Source organism: Monomorium pharaonis, chromosome 8 (genome assembly GCF_013373865.1).
Source record: "Monomorium pharaonis isolate MP-MQ-018 chromosome 8, ASM1337386v2, whole genome shotgun sequence".
Lineage (NCBI taxonomy): Eukaryota > Metazoa > Arthropoda > Insecta > Hymenoptera > Formicidae > Monomorium > Monomorium pharaonis.
In genome coordinates, this window is record NC_050474.1 from 3,707,150 (window position 1) to 3,726,606 (window position 19,457).

At 49.1% G+C, this 19,457-nt stretch overlaps 1 protein-coding gene and 1 long non-coding RNA gene across 2 annotated transcripts in view; one reads left to right on the forward strand and one right to left on the reverse strand.

Moving 5' to 3' along the window:
• LOC105836051 (protein dachsous) overlaps nt 1–19,457 on the reverse strand; it is a 315,828-nt gene that overhangs the window by 89,575 nt on the left and 206,796 nt on the right. The window lies entirely within an intron of this gene.
• LOC114254266 lies at nt 5,349–17,799 on the forward strand. The gene is made up of 2 exons (XR_003625640.2): nt 5,349–8,387; nt 8,497–17,799. It is a non-coding gene; the product is annotated as an uncharacterized LOC114254266 (long non-coding RNA).

Genomic DNA, 19,457 nt, shown 5'->3' on the forward strand with positions numbered 1-19,457 from the left:
TGTTAAACGGCGCGACGTTTCCACCTGACGTCCCCGCGATAAATAAGCGATGCGATTATAATCACCGCGGCGTGTCGGCAATTATGCAAAAATCCGCGAGCGCGCGTAACATCAAATCTTCAGGCGGCGCGACAGCCCCGGCGGACTAATTAACCCCGTCTTAAAATATTGCCGGTCAGATCGGCGCGCCGTAACTTCACGGCGACGTCCAGCTACGTCCAGTGACATCTCGAGAAAGAGAAAGGGAGTGAGAGACGTCCCTCCGCTCTTCAAGCCATCGCATCTATATTAGTCCACAATTAAGACTCGGAGGCTCGCGCCTCTTTAAAAGGGTGTTATCGCCGCCCGCGCGGACACGGCTCTCTTTAATAACATTATTTCGCCGCCGAGAATTTCGACGACTCTGCCGGCGCATTCGACGCACCGAGGACGAAATCTTCAAATTGGTATATATGCCAACCGGTTTTCCACGAAGCGCGATAACGCCGTAAACCCGACAGATGTTTCTCGACACCGGGACAGATACGAATAACCAACTTCGTTTGCTCCGCGATCTCGTAACCAACGAGAAAAATGATGATGACGGGCAAGGAGGATAGAAAGACGAGGCGAGAAAACGATGAGAAAACTTGATCTTCGTTCTTTCCCCTCTTCGTTGTTTTTTTTTTGCGTCTTTCGTGCTGCCGAATTAAAAAAGAAATCACGTTGCCACGACGGCTAGAAGACATCCAGCGTTAATGACGCAATTACCGATGCGGCCGCGAGATAATTTTCCTTTTCGTTCGTACGACTGATCCGATTCAACCGAAGCATAAGATCGCGACAAAAAAAAAAAAGAGAGGAAGAACTTTGCGGTCCAGTGGCACGGAATGCGCCAGGGCAGACTAGAATAAGACCGGCTTAGAGATTGCTGCGTTTATAGCCAATAAAGTCGGCTTCTTGTCGGCCGTTAACATGTCAGCCCCAGTTTTTCATCGACGCAATCTCCTTGCCCCGCGGACACTCTCTCCCGCCCTTGTGATCCTCTCAACGTTTCCTCCCACCGCGTGGTCACGTAATCTCGTACTCTGTCGCTCGTTGCTCCTCTATTCTGACTGCACATGAGTGCGAAAGCGTATTCAGTCGCAATCGGCGCATCTTCTAAAAGATGCAAGGGGAATCAAAGTGAAGATTGCAGCCACGCGAGAAAGAAAGAGAGAAAGAGAGAAGGAGACATAGAGAAGCGTCTCCAGATATCTATTCATATATTTATCGCGTTTGCTATTTCAATTTTATTTTATCGCGACGTTAACATTTCAATAGCGGCGATCAAAACTTCAGAGTGCATAAACGTGGAAATAAAGATGCGAAAGAGAGATCGCGACAGATCATACGGTTGGCAAACTGCCGAGTTAATTAAACGTTATTCACGGTTTAGATACCTCGGAGAGGTTTATTACGAGTCGGCGTGGGACAGAAAGTCCCAGTGCCATCGCTAGGAATTGTCGGGGGATTGCACCGATTCCGTTAGGTAAGGGAAGATGTGTAGCGTACTCTGGTGCGCACGGCGAAGGGAAGAAGAAGCGCGCGCGCGCGATAGAAACGCAATCTCGCGCCCACGTTTGCGCTTGATCCTCTTCCGGTACGTCCTTCTCTCACGATCTCTCGATCATCCATTTTCGCGGATATACGTAAGATCGGTCGATCGCGCGCGGCTATCCCGGCGGACCCGGCGCCAATCCCATCGCTAGAAATCGCCGATTATTGCGAGCGATCAACCGCGATCTACGATCTTGACCTCCTACGTGCCGGCAATTCCGCTCGACGCCGTACAGATATCTTCGTGACAGAAAAATCTTGGCCGCGACTGTACCTCGTGAGGGGAGAAGCGGCGCGCGAAATCATTCCGCCCATTCTGTTAAAGATTATGATAATAATATTCCCGCGGAGACGAAATATCGTCGCGATAGGCATTCGATGTTTCTCGCTCGCTTAATCCCGCCGGATTTTTCTCCCGCCGCATGAAGTTCAGCAAGACGAATAATTAGCCGGACGAAGAGAGCGAAGAGTATATCCTCTCCTGCCCCCTCTGCCGCGCGCGGTCCCTCTTCTTTCTGTCGAAGCGGCGGTGAGGACAGGTTTAAACGATCTTCATAAGCGATAAACTCGCTAAATTATTGGACGGGGCCCCGCGGGGCCTCGGTCGCGCGATCGGCCCGCTCGCAGAATCGCTCGGAGAGTCTCCGCGTGCTCCTCGCAAATCCACACCGTGGATCCTCGGCGTGTTCACGGCGCTCGTTTTCGGATTGATCGGCGCTGGTGACTGTGAGAAGCGCACGCGCGCGCGCTCCCATCTTCGGTGAAGAAAGCGAGAGAAAGAGGCGCTTTCGCCTCTCAAACACGGCGAGGACAGGTTTAAACGATCGTGGCGGGCGATAAAGTCATTAAATTATGGAGAATGTCGGGACGCGAATACAGTTGCGTACGCGCACGTGCGTACGACACGACGGACGTCGCGCCGACGCAATTTTCCCTGACTTCCGCGACACTGGACACTGGACGGAGCGTCGGTCGCGAGTCGATCTTCGCGCACAAGTTATTCCTTCCACATCGTGTCACCGTACGTCGACAATTTCGACACGCTATCGCACGTGTTTATCCCGCATCACCGACGACGCATCTCATTTCCGCGTGCATTCGCGGCTTCCTGGAAAAGAAGCGCTGTAGGCACAAACACGTATATCTTTCTACAGGCATAATTTTCTCTTTCTCGTTTTCATCGTCCGCGTCGAGAATCGTCACGAGCGAGAGCGGCTGCCAGAGGGGTGTACGCGCGTGCGAGAGAGGACGGACGGACGGACGTACGTACGTACGTGGGTGGGCACACGAAACGGTCCGTAGCCGGTGTGCGTTTTGACGTTTCGACTTTACAATCCTTACCTCGGCCGGGACCGGACAACCCGCGGAATTAAGGATGTAGATTGCTATCGCCCGGCTCGGACGCGAGAGCACGTATACGTACTGCCCTGGACCCTCGTGAATCCCGCGAGGTTGTATCTCCCGAAAAAGACCCGGGCGCGGGATTTCGGGGCGGATCGAGCCGGGCGATAAGCGCGCGGCTGTCAATTTGAATTTGAAATTATTGTCATTAATCCCCGAGGGACCCGCGCCGCGGGTTGCTCTAGCCGGCGAGAGCTCCGAGGAGCATTAGCGTTTGCCTTAACGTTCCGCACGCTCGGAGGTTTACAATCCCGACGACGTTTACACCGTTTTAATATCGTGAATCACTTTGTTTGCGCGGTGAATCGCGCCACTCCGCGTGGACATCGGCCGATCGAAGAGAAGACGAAATAATTCGTGCCACTTTCTCCCTCTCTCTCTCTCTCTCTCTCTCTCTCTCTCTGTCTCGTATGGATGCTGTGTACACACACACACATACAATCTCCTCGACTGTCTCTGATAAATAAAAATAACCGTCGCGAAAATCATCAGTAAATACATCGATCGAAAATAAATTTCCTATCAACTCATCACACGCGGGATTGGGTTCCTTTCGACGTTGCAAAGGATAATCGTCATGCTCCCCTCTGCGTTTAATTGGCGCAATAAGATCAGATACTAATGTACGTTTAATATCGCGCGGCGTTCATTATCTTCTCATCATCGCGTTCTTGGCGCGCTATTCGCATCATTCCGCGTCGACAGGCAAGCGTTCGATAGGCTCGACGATGAACTATCCGTTTTTCGATAGGCGCGAGTCGATCTCGCCTCGTGGACAACCTTCCCTCCTTCCTCCCGTTATTGCGCTCTCGTGGCTGGTCGATGGAACGATCTGGAAATTGCGATTCTTCGGGGTCGACAGACCGGCTGGGTCTGTGGTAGCCGGCACGACGAGCGCGGCGCGACTTACGATCACTAAATTCCAATTAACCGTACGGGGCTGTGGCACATAACCGCCGGTGGATTCTAACTCATCTTAGACGCGTCCGCCTTGCGTCGTGACCGCGCTTCCTCCTCCGTATTTAATCATACCGCGCGTCTGGGAGGGTCGGGAGGAAGGACTGACCGACCGACCGGCCGGCCGGCCGGCCGAGCGTATATCTTCCTCGTGTTTTCTTCTGCGTTCCTCCTCGCAGGGTTAACCACGAAGAGAAGATAACGCGCTCGGGCTATCTCCGGGCCGGGATGAGCTAACCGTAACGTCAGAACCGGCGCGTTAGATCTTCTTTCGCTACGCTTTATACAGCGGCGTCATTGCTCTCGCGTGAAACGCGCGAAGAATACCGGACGCGAAGGAGTCTCGTCATAGATTACGAACAACGAGTTAAACTGAATATTATTACCATCTGCTGGCGCAAAAAATTGCATAAAGCTTCTAATACCATAAAATTATTTACAGTAACACGTGCCTGTGTGTACAGCTTAATAGAATTAATGAAACACTACAGATCTAACGTGCGAGGAAATATCTGATTGGAGTTGATGGTGATAAGTGTTGTAGTAGCCCAGGCACGCACGCGTATGTACGTTCTTATTAAAACGACACGCGGGACTCCAGTTACTCGGTCAAAAAAGGAAATTCCAGCCGGGACCAAGAGGGGAGGGGGGGAGATCGTCTAGCGTTCACCCGGGCACGGCTATGCGGGTTTAATTAATGCCCCCAAAGCGTACGGGCGCAAACGCAATCTCTCCAAGAATTTATAGCACGTTTGCGGAATATATCCCGCGGCTTTCTTTTTTTTCCCCTCCCTCCCTCCCTCCCTTTCGGCGGGGGGAAAGAGCGAGGGAGCCCCGGAGGGATAGAGCGCACTATGCGGCCTTAGCGTCATACCGAGGGCCCGCTACGCGCGAGGCGGACCCCATCAGAGCGGCTTAGGTTGGTTTCGAAGTCTCATCTTACTCTCACGTGGGGCGGCGTAATGAACCAACATGACTTGCGGTTTGCCGGGCCCGTGTTCTTGCCTTATTGAAACCAGTGTCGCTCATCCGCTCGGTCCCCGACGCGACTCCTCCATCCCGCATCCCCGGATAGGCGAGCAATTATTTTCCATTTCTATTTCTCTCACGTATCTCACGGGTACAGGTGCAACCAATTAGCTAATTATTTCTCTTTCTACGCGCGGCACGATTTAACGGCATGGCGATCCCGGCGTTTCTACAATTCCAGATCAATTCAACAAGTCTAAATTGTATACATTATCCGTACACATATTTGTTTCCTTAAGTCCTTTCTTCTTCCCTAACAAAATATCATTCCGTTCGGATATTCGGTTAAGAATTATGTCGAGCGTTACCAGTCTGTAAAGATACGACGCTTTTCGTCTTTGAGAGCACCGTCATGTAATACTTATCGATGACTATTATACGCCATTACATAACATGTATTCCGACACTCCATTCGCTCGGTATCTCCGCTGCGATGCGGACCGCGACTTCGCACGACTTTCGGCGACATGACCCTCCTCCTCTTTATGCGCGCGTTCGCATATAGAGGCAACGGATCCCCGGCACCCCGACGATCGGAGGCGTGAAATACGCGAGGCGTAAATTTCGGTGCGAGTCGCCTCGGCGAATTTTCTCCGCGTTTAAATCGCTTAAACCGACGCGCTCGCCGATCGCGATGATGTATCGCGAGAGATGCAGGATGCTGAACTCTGAGTTTTAGAGGCCTGAGAACCTGAAAACACACTCCCGTTGCCATTTACACGATGCGAGAAAATTGCACGTCTCGCAGATTATCGAGTACCCGACGTGTAAGATTATTCGACGGTTCTTCTCGAACGCTTATGATCCGCAACGCCGCTTAATTGGATCGCACGGTCGGCTGTTTTGCGGCAATCTATGCGGCCTGTACTTTCCGCACATTTTTTGCGGATAATCGCGCGAATGACGCGTTTCTTCGCGTGCAAAAGACAATGCGCAAAGAAACCGGGCAAAATTCCAGGACGGACGACGCGCGTCGTTCCACCGGTTCTGAATTCCAGGGTGTCCGAGTGTCCTTGAGCCTGTACGCGGTGGAACGTCGTCCGACGAGAGAGTTGACCGTCGTCGATCACGATCCACATTCGTTACAGATCGGTATCTTCCTCACGAGGCATTCCGATAGGCTACACTCCTGTTTTCCGCGTGAATCGAATTGTGGCGCAAATGATTGTTAATGTTGTATCCTTTTTTTTTTTATTTGATCGCAAGACTAATTGTTAATACTACGGGAGCTCGATACGGTTGAAAGATGACGTGGATCGTTACGCATTTGAGAGCACGATTTGAGAGAACGATTTCGCCGAGTGCACACCGCGTGTGCGTTATTCTACTTTTGTACCAATTTTGAAGAGTAATAAGCGTGACACGTGCGACCGACTTTCCCTCTCCGAATCGTGGGATTGTTAGCCGATATACCAAATACGACACGTGCTTTTTGCACGTCGCGCCGTACCTTTGCAGGCTGGTCGATCGATATAGCTTTAAAATCAATTTGCCAATCCTATTCAAACTTCTTATTACGTGTAGCTGTCTTGCAAATTGTAAAAACTACGCCGACTGTAATAACATTATTAAAATCGATCTCAACACCTTTCTATAAGACAAATAAATCACTCCTTTTGTTTGTCATTTGTATTTTTTTAATATTTGGTATATTACTTATCATCGATAACATTAATTAAATAACTGAATTTACTGCTTTTTCAATAAAGAAAAATATTTGGTTTTAAAAATAAGAAAATTCTTTAAACTCTTCACAAATAAGGCGGTTTTTTTTAATCTTACCTCAGAAAGGAAAACAGATAAATTACAGTATAAGGCAATTATAATGTCGCGACCAATTTTGCGCGACGTGTGCATTTTTCTTGGTGCACCCACGCTAGCTCGATCGTGATACAGGTGCAAGGACCGATTGGATCCGCTCGTCATCGGTACGGATGACTATTACGGCCATTAAGGGCCGAATTTGAATCGGAAAGGCATTAAAGATATTTTATGGCCTCCCGTGGTGCGGGATCGTCGACGTACGCGCGTGTATGCGTATTCGTGCACATACACGTGATCGGGACCATGACTCTGCACTCAATTATCGACATAAATAATATTAACGCCCGTTTCGTCGCTTTGCCCAGCACGCAGCCGGATGGTGTCGCGTTGTATTTCTCTGTCAGTTACTCTCTCTATCGACTCTGTCCTCAAAATCCATGATGTACCAGGCGTAAATGTCTGAATACATCGTTTCATAATTCGTCGTCATTTCAGATAACGTCATTAACAATCTGTAAACCATGTTTGTTCCGCGCGGTTAGAAGATTATTGTGTTCGCAGAAGTACGTGAAGGCCCGAGTATATATCGAGATTTAACATAAAGCTAATGAAAAACGAAGCGACAATGATCTCCTGTATCGTTACTGAAATTCGTGTAATGTAATAATACATAATTCATCACTATGCTAAATTAATTCCACGCCTCGTTACACCTCGCCGTTTCGCTGCTCCGCGCGAGACTGAGAGAGAGAGAGAGAGGGGGGGGGGGAGAAAAAGATGCGCGTGAAAAGAAGCAAGAGTGGACGTATAGTGTCCCTATACGTCCACTCTCGCTCTTCCACCTCCTCCCTTTCCCTGCCGCGCTGTTTCTATTAGTGCGCGGTCCGGCGCTCGGAGGAGTCTGTATAAATTAATTAGTAGATATATCCTGAGATACACGGCCTCCCACCGTACGACGTGCCGCTATCTCGTTCTCCATCGAACGTCCGACCGCCGTGGGTAACGCATTACGATCCGAGCATATAGCGCGCGTGTACAGTTACGTGTGCGTACGGGCTGCCGTCGTGTGCGTGCGCGCTTGTACGCGGTGATGTACATACACGTGCACGTACATATGGGGTACACGTGCGCGACACCGCGATCGCGCTCGCTCGCACGCGCGTACGTCGTGCCTCGCAGAGGTGTCGGCTTGAAGCGAAACCTCCGCGCGAGAAGGCTACCGAGGGTAAAGCGGGGAGGGGATACTAACGGATCACTGAACAGTACAACAAGGTCCACGCGAGGGCCGACCGGAGCTGTGCGATCCTCCTCGGGGATTATCTCGCAATTTCAACCGACGCTTCGGCGTAATCGCACGCGTTACGCACTCAAACGATCGCACGCGAACAACAATGTTGTATCACTCGCTGTGTGCAGGTGTTACGAATGATGTATCAATGAAACGAGAGGATGTATAAAGAGATGTATAATCGGACTTTGAACAAAACTTCAAGGGACGATCCCGTGAAGGTGTCGGAGTCAACTTCACCTTCTGGTTCCGTCTCCGTGAGACATTGGTTATAAAATTGTTGTTGAGCCCAACTTAAGGTAGAACTTTCACATACGGCCTCAACGGTGGTCGTTGTAGATTAGCCCGGCTCGCTAATTAATTTCGAGAGGTATCGTAAACATATCTCGCGTACTTTCCAAGAATTTTGTCGAGCGAGGACGCAATTTATCTTATTTATTACAACTCAAATTGTCGCACTTCATCTCTATGCATTGCAGAATCGAATTCCGTGGATTCTTGGAGGATCGTAGCCGCAGCGGCATGAATTTCACTCGAAGGAACCGGTTGAATTTTATAGAAATTTTCGTAATGAAGCTAACGCCGGGAAACAATAGAGATTGTAACAAGACATAAATCTGAGCATAGGACTTACTTTGTTAATCAAACGTGAACATTTTATAGTTAATATTGTTCAACCTAGATGCGTAAAAATGTCACTCACCGATAAATAAATATTGTAAATACTTGTGATACCAATAAACATATATCACTTATGCTACCTTTGTAATTTATACAAGCGGTGCTCTCCTGCGGCATTTATATGCAATGAATAATTATTCCTTTTTTTTTCTCAAGTGTAGAAGTTGCAGCGCAAATTATCATGTTGCTCGGAGTAACAGGAACTCGACGTTTACAGGCGATAAATTATCACCCATAAACAAGCATGAGACAATTGAATTTACCTCGAATCTTGATAATACACGGATCGCTTATCGTCGGATGCTAGGATTACGTCATCGCTGTAACTTGGTTAACGGCTGACTAGCGCCTTCGCGCATCGACGTGTGAGGTCTATTAACGGGCCATTCAATCGTAAAACCTCGACTACATAAAGGCCCTCGTTGTGTCGGCTTGTTTGCAGGCGTCTTTCTTCCGTCGAATCGATTTTCCGGCACCGCGCCGCACCCAAATACACGGAGAAGGATTCCGTCCTGATTGTTCCGACCAGTGGGAAAAAAATGTGTGACTACACTGTCGTACTAAACTTTTGCGCTATTCTCTGACAAATTTCAGCGTTAACTGTATTCCATTTAGCTGTTACCACTTAGATTTTTTGCGAATTTTTTGAAATGTTAATGTAAAAAAAAAAAGTTGAAAGAATATTTTCTTGCACGGCACTGATACAGTTAGGCTGAAGACAATCGCGCGTGCATCAGCCTCTGGTACTTCCGGCACCGGGTGCCGTCTGGAAACGTAAAGCCGAGTGGAAGGAAGTGAGCGATGAGCCGGTTAGAGTTTGCGCGCGGGGAGGCGCAACGAGGGGCTGAATGCTGAACTGAAGAGCGGGTAGAAGAAGAGAAAGGTGGTCCAGGGCGGTCGAAACATTCTCGGCTCAGGGCGTGCATTAAATATGATATATGCTTATTGAATTTGTAAGTAAAACGGCCGACGGTAGGACTACAGCGCCTCGTGGTAATCGGGGATGCGCGTACCGGGAAGGCGAACGAGCTTGAAGAAGAGAAAGAGGAGAGAAGTGGGTGACGCGTACCGTCTTTTTCTTACACTTGGCCCTTCTTACTATCTCCGTTAGCTTCCTCTCTTCCATGCTCTCTCCTGCCGTTCTCTCTCTCTCTGCTCCGCAGCTTGTCGATTTCTCTCGCTCTACCTTTCGCTCTCGCCACGTCTTCTCTCACGCTTTCTAACCGCTCCCGTCTCTCTTTCTCTCTCCCTCGTTCTCTCCTCTTGGTAGCCGTGGTAGTAAAGCGTGCATAATTAGGAGGAATTCAACAGGGATTAACCCTCGCACAGGATCCCATACGGTCATCCCGCTTCTGCCCCTCTTTGTCGAGCAACTAATTTATTTAATCATTCCACTGTCGAGCAGCAAGCGGCGCCTTTGCTCGTCTGCGGTCCCTAAGTTGTTTAATCGTCCAAAGAGTCTGTTTCTCTTCTCCCCGCGTCGCCGTCTTGCCCGCCGTCGTTGTCCGCACGCTACCACTTCTCTTCATTGCGAATCTCGCACGACGTCTCTGTTTCCTCGCGCCTGTCCTCGAGGTCATCGTTGTCGTCGTCGTCATTTAAATCCTCGAGGACTGAAGACCGGCTTATTCACGCAATTATCGCGACTAATTTTTCATTACATTCATTTTGTATAAGATTTAAATGCGTTTTCTCAAGACTACCTATCCGATGTACAAACAGAATAAAATGAGAAAGTCGGTTTCGAGATTAAAGAATAAAAAATCTAATACTTAAAATGTAAAAAACACTGGTCTCGCTACACGTGGAAATCTCCCGAGTCTTAAAGGGATAAGAAACAAGAGAGGAGAGAGGCAAAGGGGTAGATTTAGTCCAATAAATCCTGGTTAAATAATACTCTTCCGTGGACATTGTCGCGAGGGGGTCGAACTCTCTCATGCGAGCCGAGCATTAGGCAACGTTCTCGCAGCCGCGACATTACGGCCGCGCGGCGTTTCTTGCGTAGATCTGCGCGAATGCGCGTCCGCGTGTCGACGTGTAATACGCGCGAACAGTTTCTTGCGCGCATCACGATGCACGACGCGGCTGGTCGCGTCCGCTTGACGCTAAGACCATAGCGAATCGTCGATCGAGTGACACTGGGAAACGCGGTCCCTTTGAACTTCTCGCACGCAGTACGGCGACTTCACGTATGCCGTGTGAAAAATTTTCCATCTGCAATAAAACGCGGATTTCATAAGAAATATATATTCCTGATTCTTCTCAGTTCATACTCTCTCACCGCGTCGTGCCACGTTCTACCCTACATTTTACTTCCAATTATGTTACATTCCCTCGTCAGGAGGGACATACCTCCCGAGATCGTGAAAGTACATTCGCTTGATATCTCGCACTCGTTGCACGTACAGATCGTGCACGGGTTGGCTTAATTGATGCGATTAATTCCGCCTACTTGTCGGACTATACTTTATATTCATAGCAAAAAGGTAGACAAAAAGGAAGACACTAACTTGGACGTGAAGAAATGGAATCTCTTGCACGCTTCTCCCTACCGAAAGTAATTAGAAGCTTTAATAAAATTAAAGATAAATAATTTTATATATCCGTCGATTAATTCAATGATACGGGAGTATGAGACATTTCTGTCTTAGTGTGTCGTGTACATACATATTCGCGATAAAGAAGGCGTAAAAAAAAATGATCGTAACAAAAAAGCGTGAGATTCCAACAGAACTTCCAATCTCGATTTGACGAGCGTACGTGTGCGCGCGTATGTGTTAATAAAAATCTGAAAAAGTGCGGAAATCATCTCCGCGTCGGTAGATGAAGGAGGGAAAAGGATGCGAAGCTTTGGAGGTGGAGAGCCGCGACGAAAAGGGAGAAAATGAAAATGAAAGAGAAAGAGAGAGAGAGAGAGAGGGAGGCACGAACTCCCGCAGCGAGCAAAGCTAAAAAATGGCCCGGGCCCCGAGTGAACCCGTGGGCCCCTGGCTGAATGGCCAGGCTGAAAGTCAAGCCACGAGAGGTACGTAAGCACGCGCGTGCGTACGTACGTTGCGTCACGTACGCTGGCACGTTAAAGCTCGACCACGCACGCATTCCGGCGCGCGATACGTGCGAGGAGGGTACCGGCCGTCGTATACTTACACACTCGCGGGGGTATGCACAAAGGGTACGCTCTTAGCGACCGGTTCGCGGCCCCCTTAATGACTCGTAATCACGGAACGGTGATGTCCCTGAGTTATGACGCGCCTTGCCTGAGGGAGGAGAGGATACGTGGGGGCGAAAGAGAGAGAGAGTCCGACGCGAAGAGGCGAAAGGTACACTCGAAGAGGAAGGAAGAACGGTGAATCCCTTCTCCCCCCCGCCCTCTCTCTCTCTTATGTAACACCCACGGGGGTTACCGGTGCATCGTCATTCTCCTCTCACCTCATCCCCCTACGCGGGACTTACGAGCTTACTCGAAATCCAGATTCCCCGCGAGACGGTCGTTATGTTCTCTCTGCCGTGCATACGTGAGCTCAATCTCCCTCATCTCCGTTACGTCTCCCTCCTCCCCCCTGTCCTCTACCCTCCGGTTACTCTCTGAAACTTTCTTTCTCTCCTTCTCATTCGTTTCCGCATCCTTGCGAGTTGCAGTAACACATTTAAGATATCACGGATAACTTTAACAGACTCGTCTCATGTTCGTTTTATTATCGCTAATAAGTTCGCATTTTAAGTAAATCGTATGTGCATTCCGATTTTTCGTCGCTTTCGAAAAGAGAATGACTCGGACTCACGGTGCACGCAGATGCGATACAGTGATTCAATCGTCTGGGGATCATTCACCCAAACGAACTCGTTCTTAATCGCGTTTAACCATCTTATCTCCGCGCTCGCCTTTCATTCTCTTCGTCATCCTAACGCGACCTACCGTTCGATTATTTCGCGTAGAGTCCAAAGATGCCTTGTCAGACTCCGCTACCGCCGAGAACGCGCGCAACAGTATCACGACTTACGCATCGAGTTAACCAGTTTAACATATTATTCCCCCCCTCCCCCTAGCTAATTATTGTGACAGTAATAACGTTTGATCCAAAGCTCTCGTTTGTTACTGGACGTTTACGTTTCTGGGCGTGACACGCGCGCGACGTCGCGAGTCGCCAACCCGTGTGGACGTGTAAAACGATCGTTCCCGATACCCGATTGATCGCGTGGAATCCCCACGATCCAGACGGCTATACGACGATAAATCCCGTAAAGGTGGTGCCCCGAGCTTCACCTTTCGCCTCGATGACTTTTTTTTTTTATAACAGCTGATCCTCGTTCCTTTACTATTCCTCGCTGGCTGCGTCGGTGTCGGTTTTACTCATATTCCTCCTCACCTCCTTTTCGACCACCACCACCTCCGGCAATTCACCGATTACCGCCCCACCCACGCGCGCTATACGGAGAAGTCACTAATGACTACACCGTTTATGAATACGGATTATTCGGGCGAGATGGGCGTGTGGTAAAGGATTATCGCGAGCGAACGCCCTTTTGAGTTAACGGACGGCGAAGAAAGCGAAAGAGCGGGCACAAAAACGTCAGGGTTATTTTCCATCTCCACGCTCGTATAGGGGAATCTCTTTCTCTCTCTCTCTCTCTCTCAATCTTTTCTTTCTTCTACTTCTTCAAATACGTTCTGGCTTTCTTTTTCTATTACACGCTCGACCCCTTGGTTTGCAGGACCGATGACTAACGCGGATCAAGGACCTCAATTCAACGGACAGCTCGTTCCAAATACTGTCTTTATATTTCAGCGTCAGATACTTTTTTAAATAAACTCCAACTCTCTTCATGCGTTCCCCCTGATACACGTCAAATGTTGCCTTTACCTGTTTCTACTCGTAAATTATTTCAAATTTAAGCACTTTTATGCATGCTTTGCTTTGAGAAAACTCTTAGTAAAACAAACACACTCCCGCACTGTTGAAGTTTAACAGCTTTCCGTATTCGAGAGGACTTCAGCTTTCAGCATTGTCGAGATATGTAAAATTTCCAACTCGCATTACCGAGAAAACGCATTAAATATGACTTTCAAATGCAGCCATTAGAAACGCCAATACTTTGATGACCCAGGCCCAGGCCAACCACAAGTGTCTTCGTCTAGAACGAGTGGAACGGAAGTCGTGCTTGCGAGCGAAATTGTTATAGCCTTGGTCGCTCGGTAGTGTCGAGCGAATCGGCGGCGACCGGTTCATCGACTTTCATGAGTCCGTAGCGGTACCGTGACTTTCGTGGAGCGGACATTTTTCTCACTGCCGAGCTTACCGCGCGGCTCGAGGATGAACGAAGAAATCGCGAAAGTGGACCGTGAACTGCTTATTACATTCCGGCACAAATGGAACTTAACTTCACTTTTTCTTAAACGGTCCTCGCTTTCACACCGACGGGCCACGGAGCAGCTAACGAGTGTACGTAACTGAGAGAGCGATTCACAGTTCTCTACCGAAAGAATTCGAGTTTTACGATTCGAGCAATGAAACAGGGAAAGGGGTGGGATTATCACGGACGTGACATTCTGAGCTTATAAACATTACGATAGTTAAATATACGTCAAATTACCATTAACACGTCGTATCTACATTAGACGGCCGTAAAACGCGCGCGCCTTATGCGCTGTATCGTGAAATATTTCGCGATTTAGTTCGGCATTTAATAAGCCAACAACGTTGCGCAACATTGCGCGTGTATTCCCCGTGCTCGTCGTGAAATCCCCCTCCCCCTTCCCCCTGCAAGAGAGTTACGCGTGAGAACGGCGCCGGACTATCACTTCGCATTACAAAACTATCATTCAAACGTGTAGAAATCGCGGGTTATCTCCGATCGGGCGCTAATTCCTCGCCTGCGCGTATAGGGATCGATCGCGCACACATCCGTCGATCGTGCGAGAGAAAACGCATACGCGTGCAACATCGGAAGGGAAAACGCTTTGGCGGATATGAAGAATTAACCGTCTCGACGGAACGAATGTACGGGACTATCCCGCGGATAATCTCATTGTCGGCCCTCAACCGTTACAACGTCATTAGAGGGATAACGGAGAGATACGAGACGACGTTTCACGTTTCACGCAACTTCGTTTAATAGCGAAAAGTTTTTTTTTTCTCATGTTCCTCTCGGCCGAGAGTTACTTCATACCGTAGTTTTGCAATATGATGTCTTCACGGAGAGACAGACATAACAGCGCTACTACTTAAAATCGTTACGCCACGATTCTGTCGTCCCTGCCAAGTAATAGACTAATAATAAATTGATTAAATTATTTTGTTCTCACAGTCACACCGATGCGATTGAAGAATCATGCGATAATGTTTCGTGCGCGTTTCATACGTTTTACTGCATTTCTTTTTTACGCATGGTCGAAAAAATGCCCCGCAAATATGCGTTCGCCGCGATGGGCGCGAAAGAGAGGAGCTACTTTGTGGACTGTCCGTAGGCTCCCTTCCGCCGCTGCCGGTGAAGGAGATAAATGTTCCGCGCAGCAAAACCCGTGAGTGAAGAGATGCTGCCGAAACGACGTTCCTCATTTGCGAGTATTGCAAAGATTAAGAAACGTTACTCACGTCCCTGCCGGCCAAGACAGCTGCAAAATATTTTCAACAAAATTATATGCGCATACGCGATTTCTTTACGTAAAGTATTTTAATGTAAACCCTTGATCGATGCTTGGTCCTACAATTTCCAAAAATAAACGGCTTAATTAATGGCTAGCGGCGAGCGACAGATTTTTATATCGCGCGGATGTGTCGAGGAAAGATAGGAGTTCTCGGGCGTACGTGATTAATCAGAAGCACGCGCAAATAATATTATTGTTTTTGCGCAACGACAATTTCTCTGCCCCGAGGAAAAGAGAGTCTCGTGAGAATCTATGAAAATCAGTTGGACATTGACTCAACGCCCTCCCCTTCTGCCCCCAAGTACTTACGGCTCGGAGTCCCGATTTCGAAAGTACCCTTCGACGGCGCGATCCTCTCTCGATGGCCGCTCGCGATTGCCCTCGCCGATTCACACCGCCGTATAACGATCGCATCGTGGAAACAATGGCTGCTTACGGCCCGACCCTGGAACGCGCGGAGGCACCGTAGCCGCGCTGCGATTACGGAAATGCCCTCTGTTGTTTTATATCTTTGCATTGGAACGCGTTGCGGAATCCAGGAATCGCGTTCTAGAGAACCAATTACTCGTAACGGTTCGCGGAAGGGAAAAAAAAAAGGAAGAGATACTCGAACGAGCGGTCCTCTATTTTTTTTTTCTCCTTAAACGTTCGCGTCGTTCCTTTGTCCGTTCGTTACTGGAAAGTTCTAGTGTCTTGTCCTCGTTTGCGCCTCGAAAAAGGGACACGCCGAGCCTTTGCGGACAGCGATAGGGTGGAGGCACCACTACGTAACAGGGCGATAAGGCATGTAATGATGATTACTTCGAGGAAACAGTTTCCTCGGAATTACACAAGTCACAGAAGGCGCACGCACGAGGGAGGACCCGGGGAACGCTCGAAATCATAATTTCGGTCGATTCCGATCGGCGCCCTTTCTTCCCACAGTGCTTAGTTTACGCGTCGCCGGGCAAATTACGGGGTTCCGGTGTACTCGCGCAAGAGGGACACTCTTTGGAAGAGCGAACAGCGAGAGAGGAAGGCAGAGAAAGCGAGTACGAAAAGGTACAGAATGCAAGAAAGAGGGCAAGAGAAAAAAAAAAAAACGAAGAGCCGAGAAAGAAAAGGGTCGTAATCGCACAAGTTGGCGGAACCGAGGCCATTTCAAACAAACAAACAATCCAGAATTAAGACTGTAATAATTCGAGATTATCGACTGTAACTTGATAATCTAGCGTTGACACATAAATCGTTTGTCCATCAGCCAAGTTCGCCAAACGCTCGAAATTAGCTGCAAGTATACAACCGTCACACTATCCCGTATTTTCACCAGCCACCTGCCTCTTAATTGATATCGGCGCAGAATGGTCAGCTGTGTTGCAACAATTTCAATGTAAATCGGCGTGAACACGCGGGACGAGAGAACGAGGCATCAAAGCTCAGCAGCGTATCGGAGAATACGCTTTTTCTTTTCTCTCTCTTTCGCCAGTCCGGCGCCGCCGCGCTCTCTTATGACCGAGCATTCGACGGTTGTGTTCGAAGCGACCTTTTTATTACGCCGACGGGCAACACCGGTACTCCACCTCGTACGGAGCGTTGCAGCATTATAAGTTTTCCGCGACTGCAGCTCGGACCGGTAATTTGAGACGAATAATTGCGGGGCACAAAAAAATATGGCCGTTCCAAGAGAGGGACGATGACGGGGTGGACAGGGGGTGGGGCGGATGGTGCACGAAAGAGGGAGAAACAACCGGCGGAGTTACGTACGTTCGGTTTGTATGTCATTGCTGGTACTCCCCCGGGGCTACGGAGGAGAATCTGAGCTGGAATATCCTGGTCCTCTCTCTGTCTGACTCTCGCTTCGCTTTCGCCTCTCCTCGCTCTCGTGCGCATGTATCGCGAATGCCGAAACGCAGGACCGAAATTGTTCTCGCGAGCTGCGATGGCGGGCGGCGAGAATTTTTCGCGCGCTCATCCGTCATCGAATTTATCGCGGTGGACCAGATGTCAAACTTAATGGAAATGATTTATTTCTAGGGCGAGATTTCGAGGAATATCAAGTTTCGATCGTGTTATACATTTTTTATGATGCGCCCCTGCGATTTATACTTTGTACCGGGTTATTCGTATCAAGAATCTTGTTGAGCGATGGCCGTCGACTGCAAGGCCATTTGGCGAGATGCATTCCGCGCGCACCCGTTGATATTGCATTTGATATTTATCGCCTTTAAACTGGACGGCGAGCTTTTTGCCGCTGTCACTTTCGCGACCAGTCTGGACCCAATGGGACGTTCAAAAAGAGTAATAAAACTCTTTTTCCCATCAGCACCTTACCATCCAGCTTCAACGAGCGTTATCAAGATATACGAGCCAGATTGAGGTAGCGATTGATGTATAATAGTTATCTCATATTTGAAGTTAAAAATTTCAATTCCTCAAATATTCTGTAACGCGACACATTCTTGGGGGAAAAAAAAAATTGATTACTGCACGATATAATTATCGATACAGTTGCAAGTTTACAATCGCACGAGATATTCTGCTAGAAGCGAGTTCTCCTGCGCCGTCCAATGTAATCAGATACGTGACAATGCGAGAAAAATTCCCGAAGGCCTGGTCCATCACGACTCCTCGCGGATGATCGAGGGTGCAGCGACTCGCGCGAGCGAACGGCTGCGGTATCCGGTTCGCCTTTGGCTCTTCGACAGGGAGAAGAGGAGAAGAGAGGAGTTCGAGTTTCTGGCCGCGGGAAACGTACGGCCGGGCGACGGGGAAGTCCCTGACCGGTCGTGAAATGTAAGTTTAAGGGATAGACAAATGCTCCGTGTTGCTCTACATTGATCCCACACCGAAGATTGGATCGAGTTTCTCACAAGGAGAAAAGAATGCCTCGCGAGGACGATGATCTTTTCTGCTCGCGCGCTCACTCTGGAATATCCGCTCCGCGCGGGCCTATTTTGCGAGAATGATAAATCGATGGGCAAGGCCGCCAGGAATCTCGATAAGATTTCCCGTCTCGCTCGCGTTCGGTCGCCCGCCTCCACGTGTCTTCCCCTTGAGACTCATTTGAGGCCCGAGGTCGTTTGAACTATCGACTATCATCTGCCTCGGATTCCTCCCCCAACCGACGCTGAAAGTGCCGTGATCCTTAACGCGCTACTTCTACCGTGAGGCGCAGAACCGGCGAAATTTTTTTCGTATCGAAGGACAAGCGATGATCCCGGATACTGCGACTGCAATTTCTTTCGAGATACATATACATACATGTATACGAAAAGAGGGTTTAAACTTTAATCATGGATTCGTTCGATTAACTTGTTTCATATAGATTTCATTGCCGATATCAGTCCTACTTTAACAATGGCCAATACCTCTATTAACCGCGATCGAAGATATCGCGGGAAACGAGGACCTCTGAGAGTATCAAACGAGGAACCCGACGGAATTCCGTGGACCTGGCACGTAATCGCATCATCGATCTTGAATGAGCGGCAAGCGCGGAAGCGGATGAACGATCGTCATAACGGGGGTTTGCGAAGGAAGCCACGAAAATGGGAAAGGTTGCGAGATAAGGGAGCTCGCGGATGGTCCCGGAACCGCGTCATAGGTCACGGTGCGAGTAACTCGTGTAACTCGAAACGACGAACCCGGAGCTATAAAGCGTTGTTATAAAGCACCAGCTTACATTGCAACTCTCCTATTCTCTCTCTCTCTCTCTCTATTCCTTTCTGTTCTCTCTTCAGCTCCGAAGGAGTCTTCGCCCGTAGGTGTGCCGTTACGCCATGAAAGAAGCGCACACCACAGCAACCAACAATAACAATAAGGCCCATTAACGACGTCACACTACCGGACAGAATTGGTTACTTGGGATTATCTCTCGCGCCTACGTGTAAAGGATACCTTCGCGAAACGGTACCGGTGAAGCGAAAGGAAACTAGATGGAATGGATAGACGCGGTTTCCGTCATGTAGGAAAGACGGTCTCGGATGGAATGAGGAAGGAGGAGAGATCATCATACATTCTCTCGTTGGACATCGCGGAATAAAAGAGCACTCGCGAGGAAACGAGGCGAGGCGACGTGTCCGGCGAAGCGTCGATCTTACACACGACGAGCCAAGGATACCCAAGGGTTCCTTT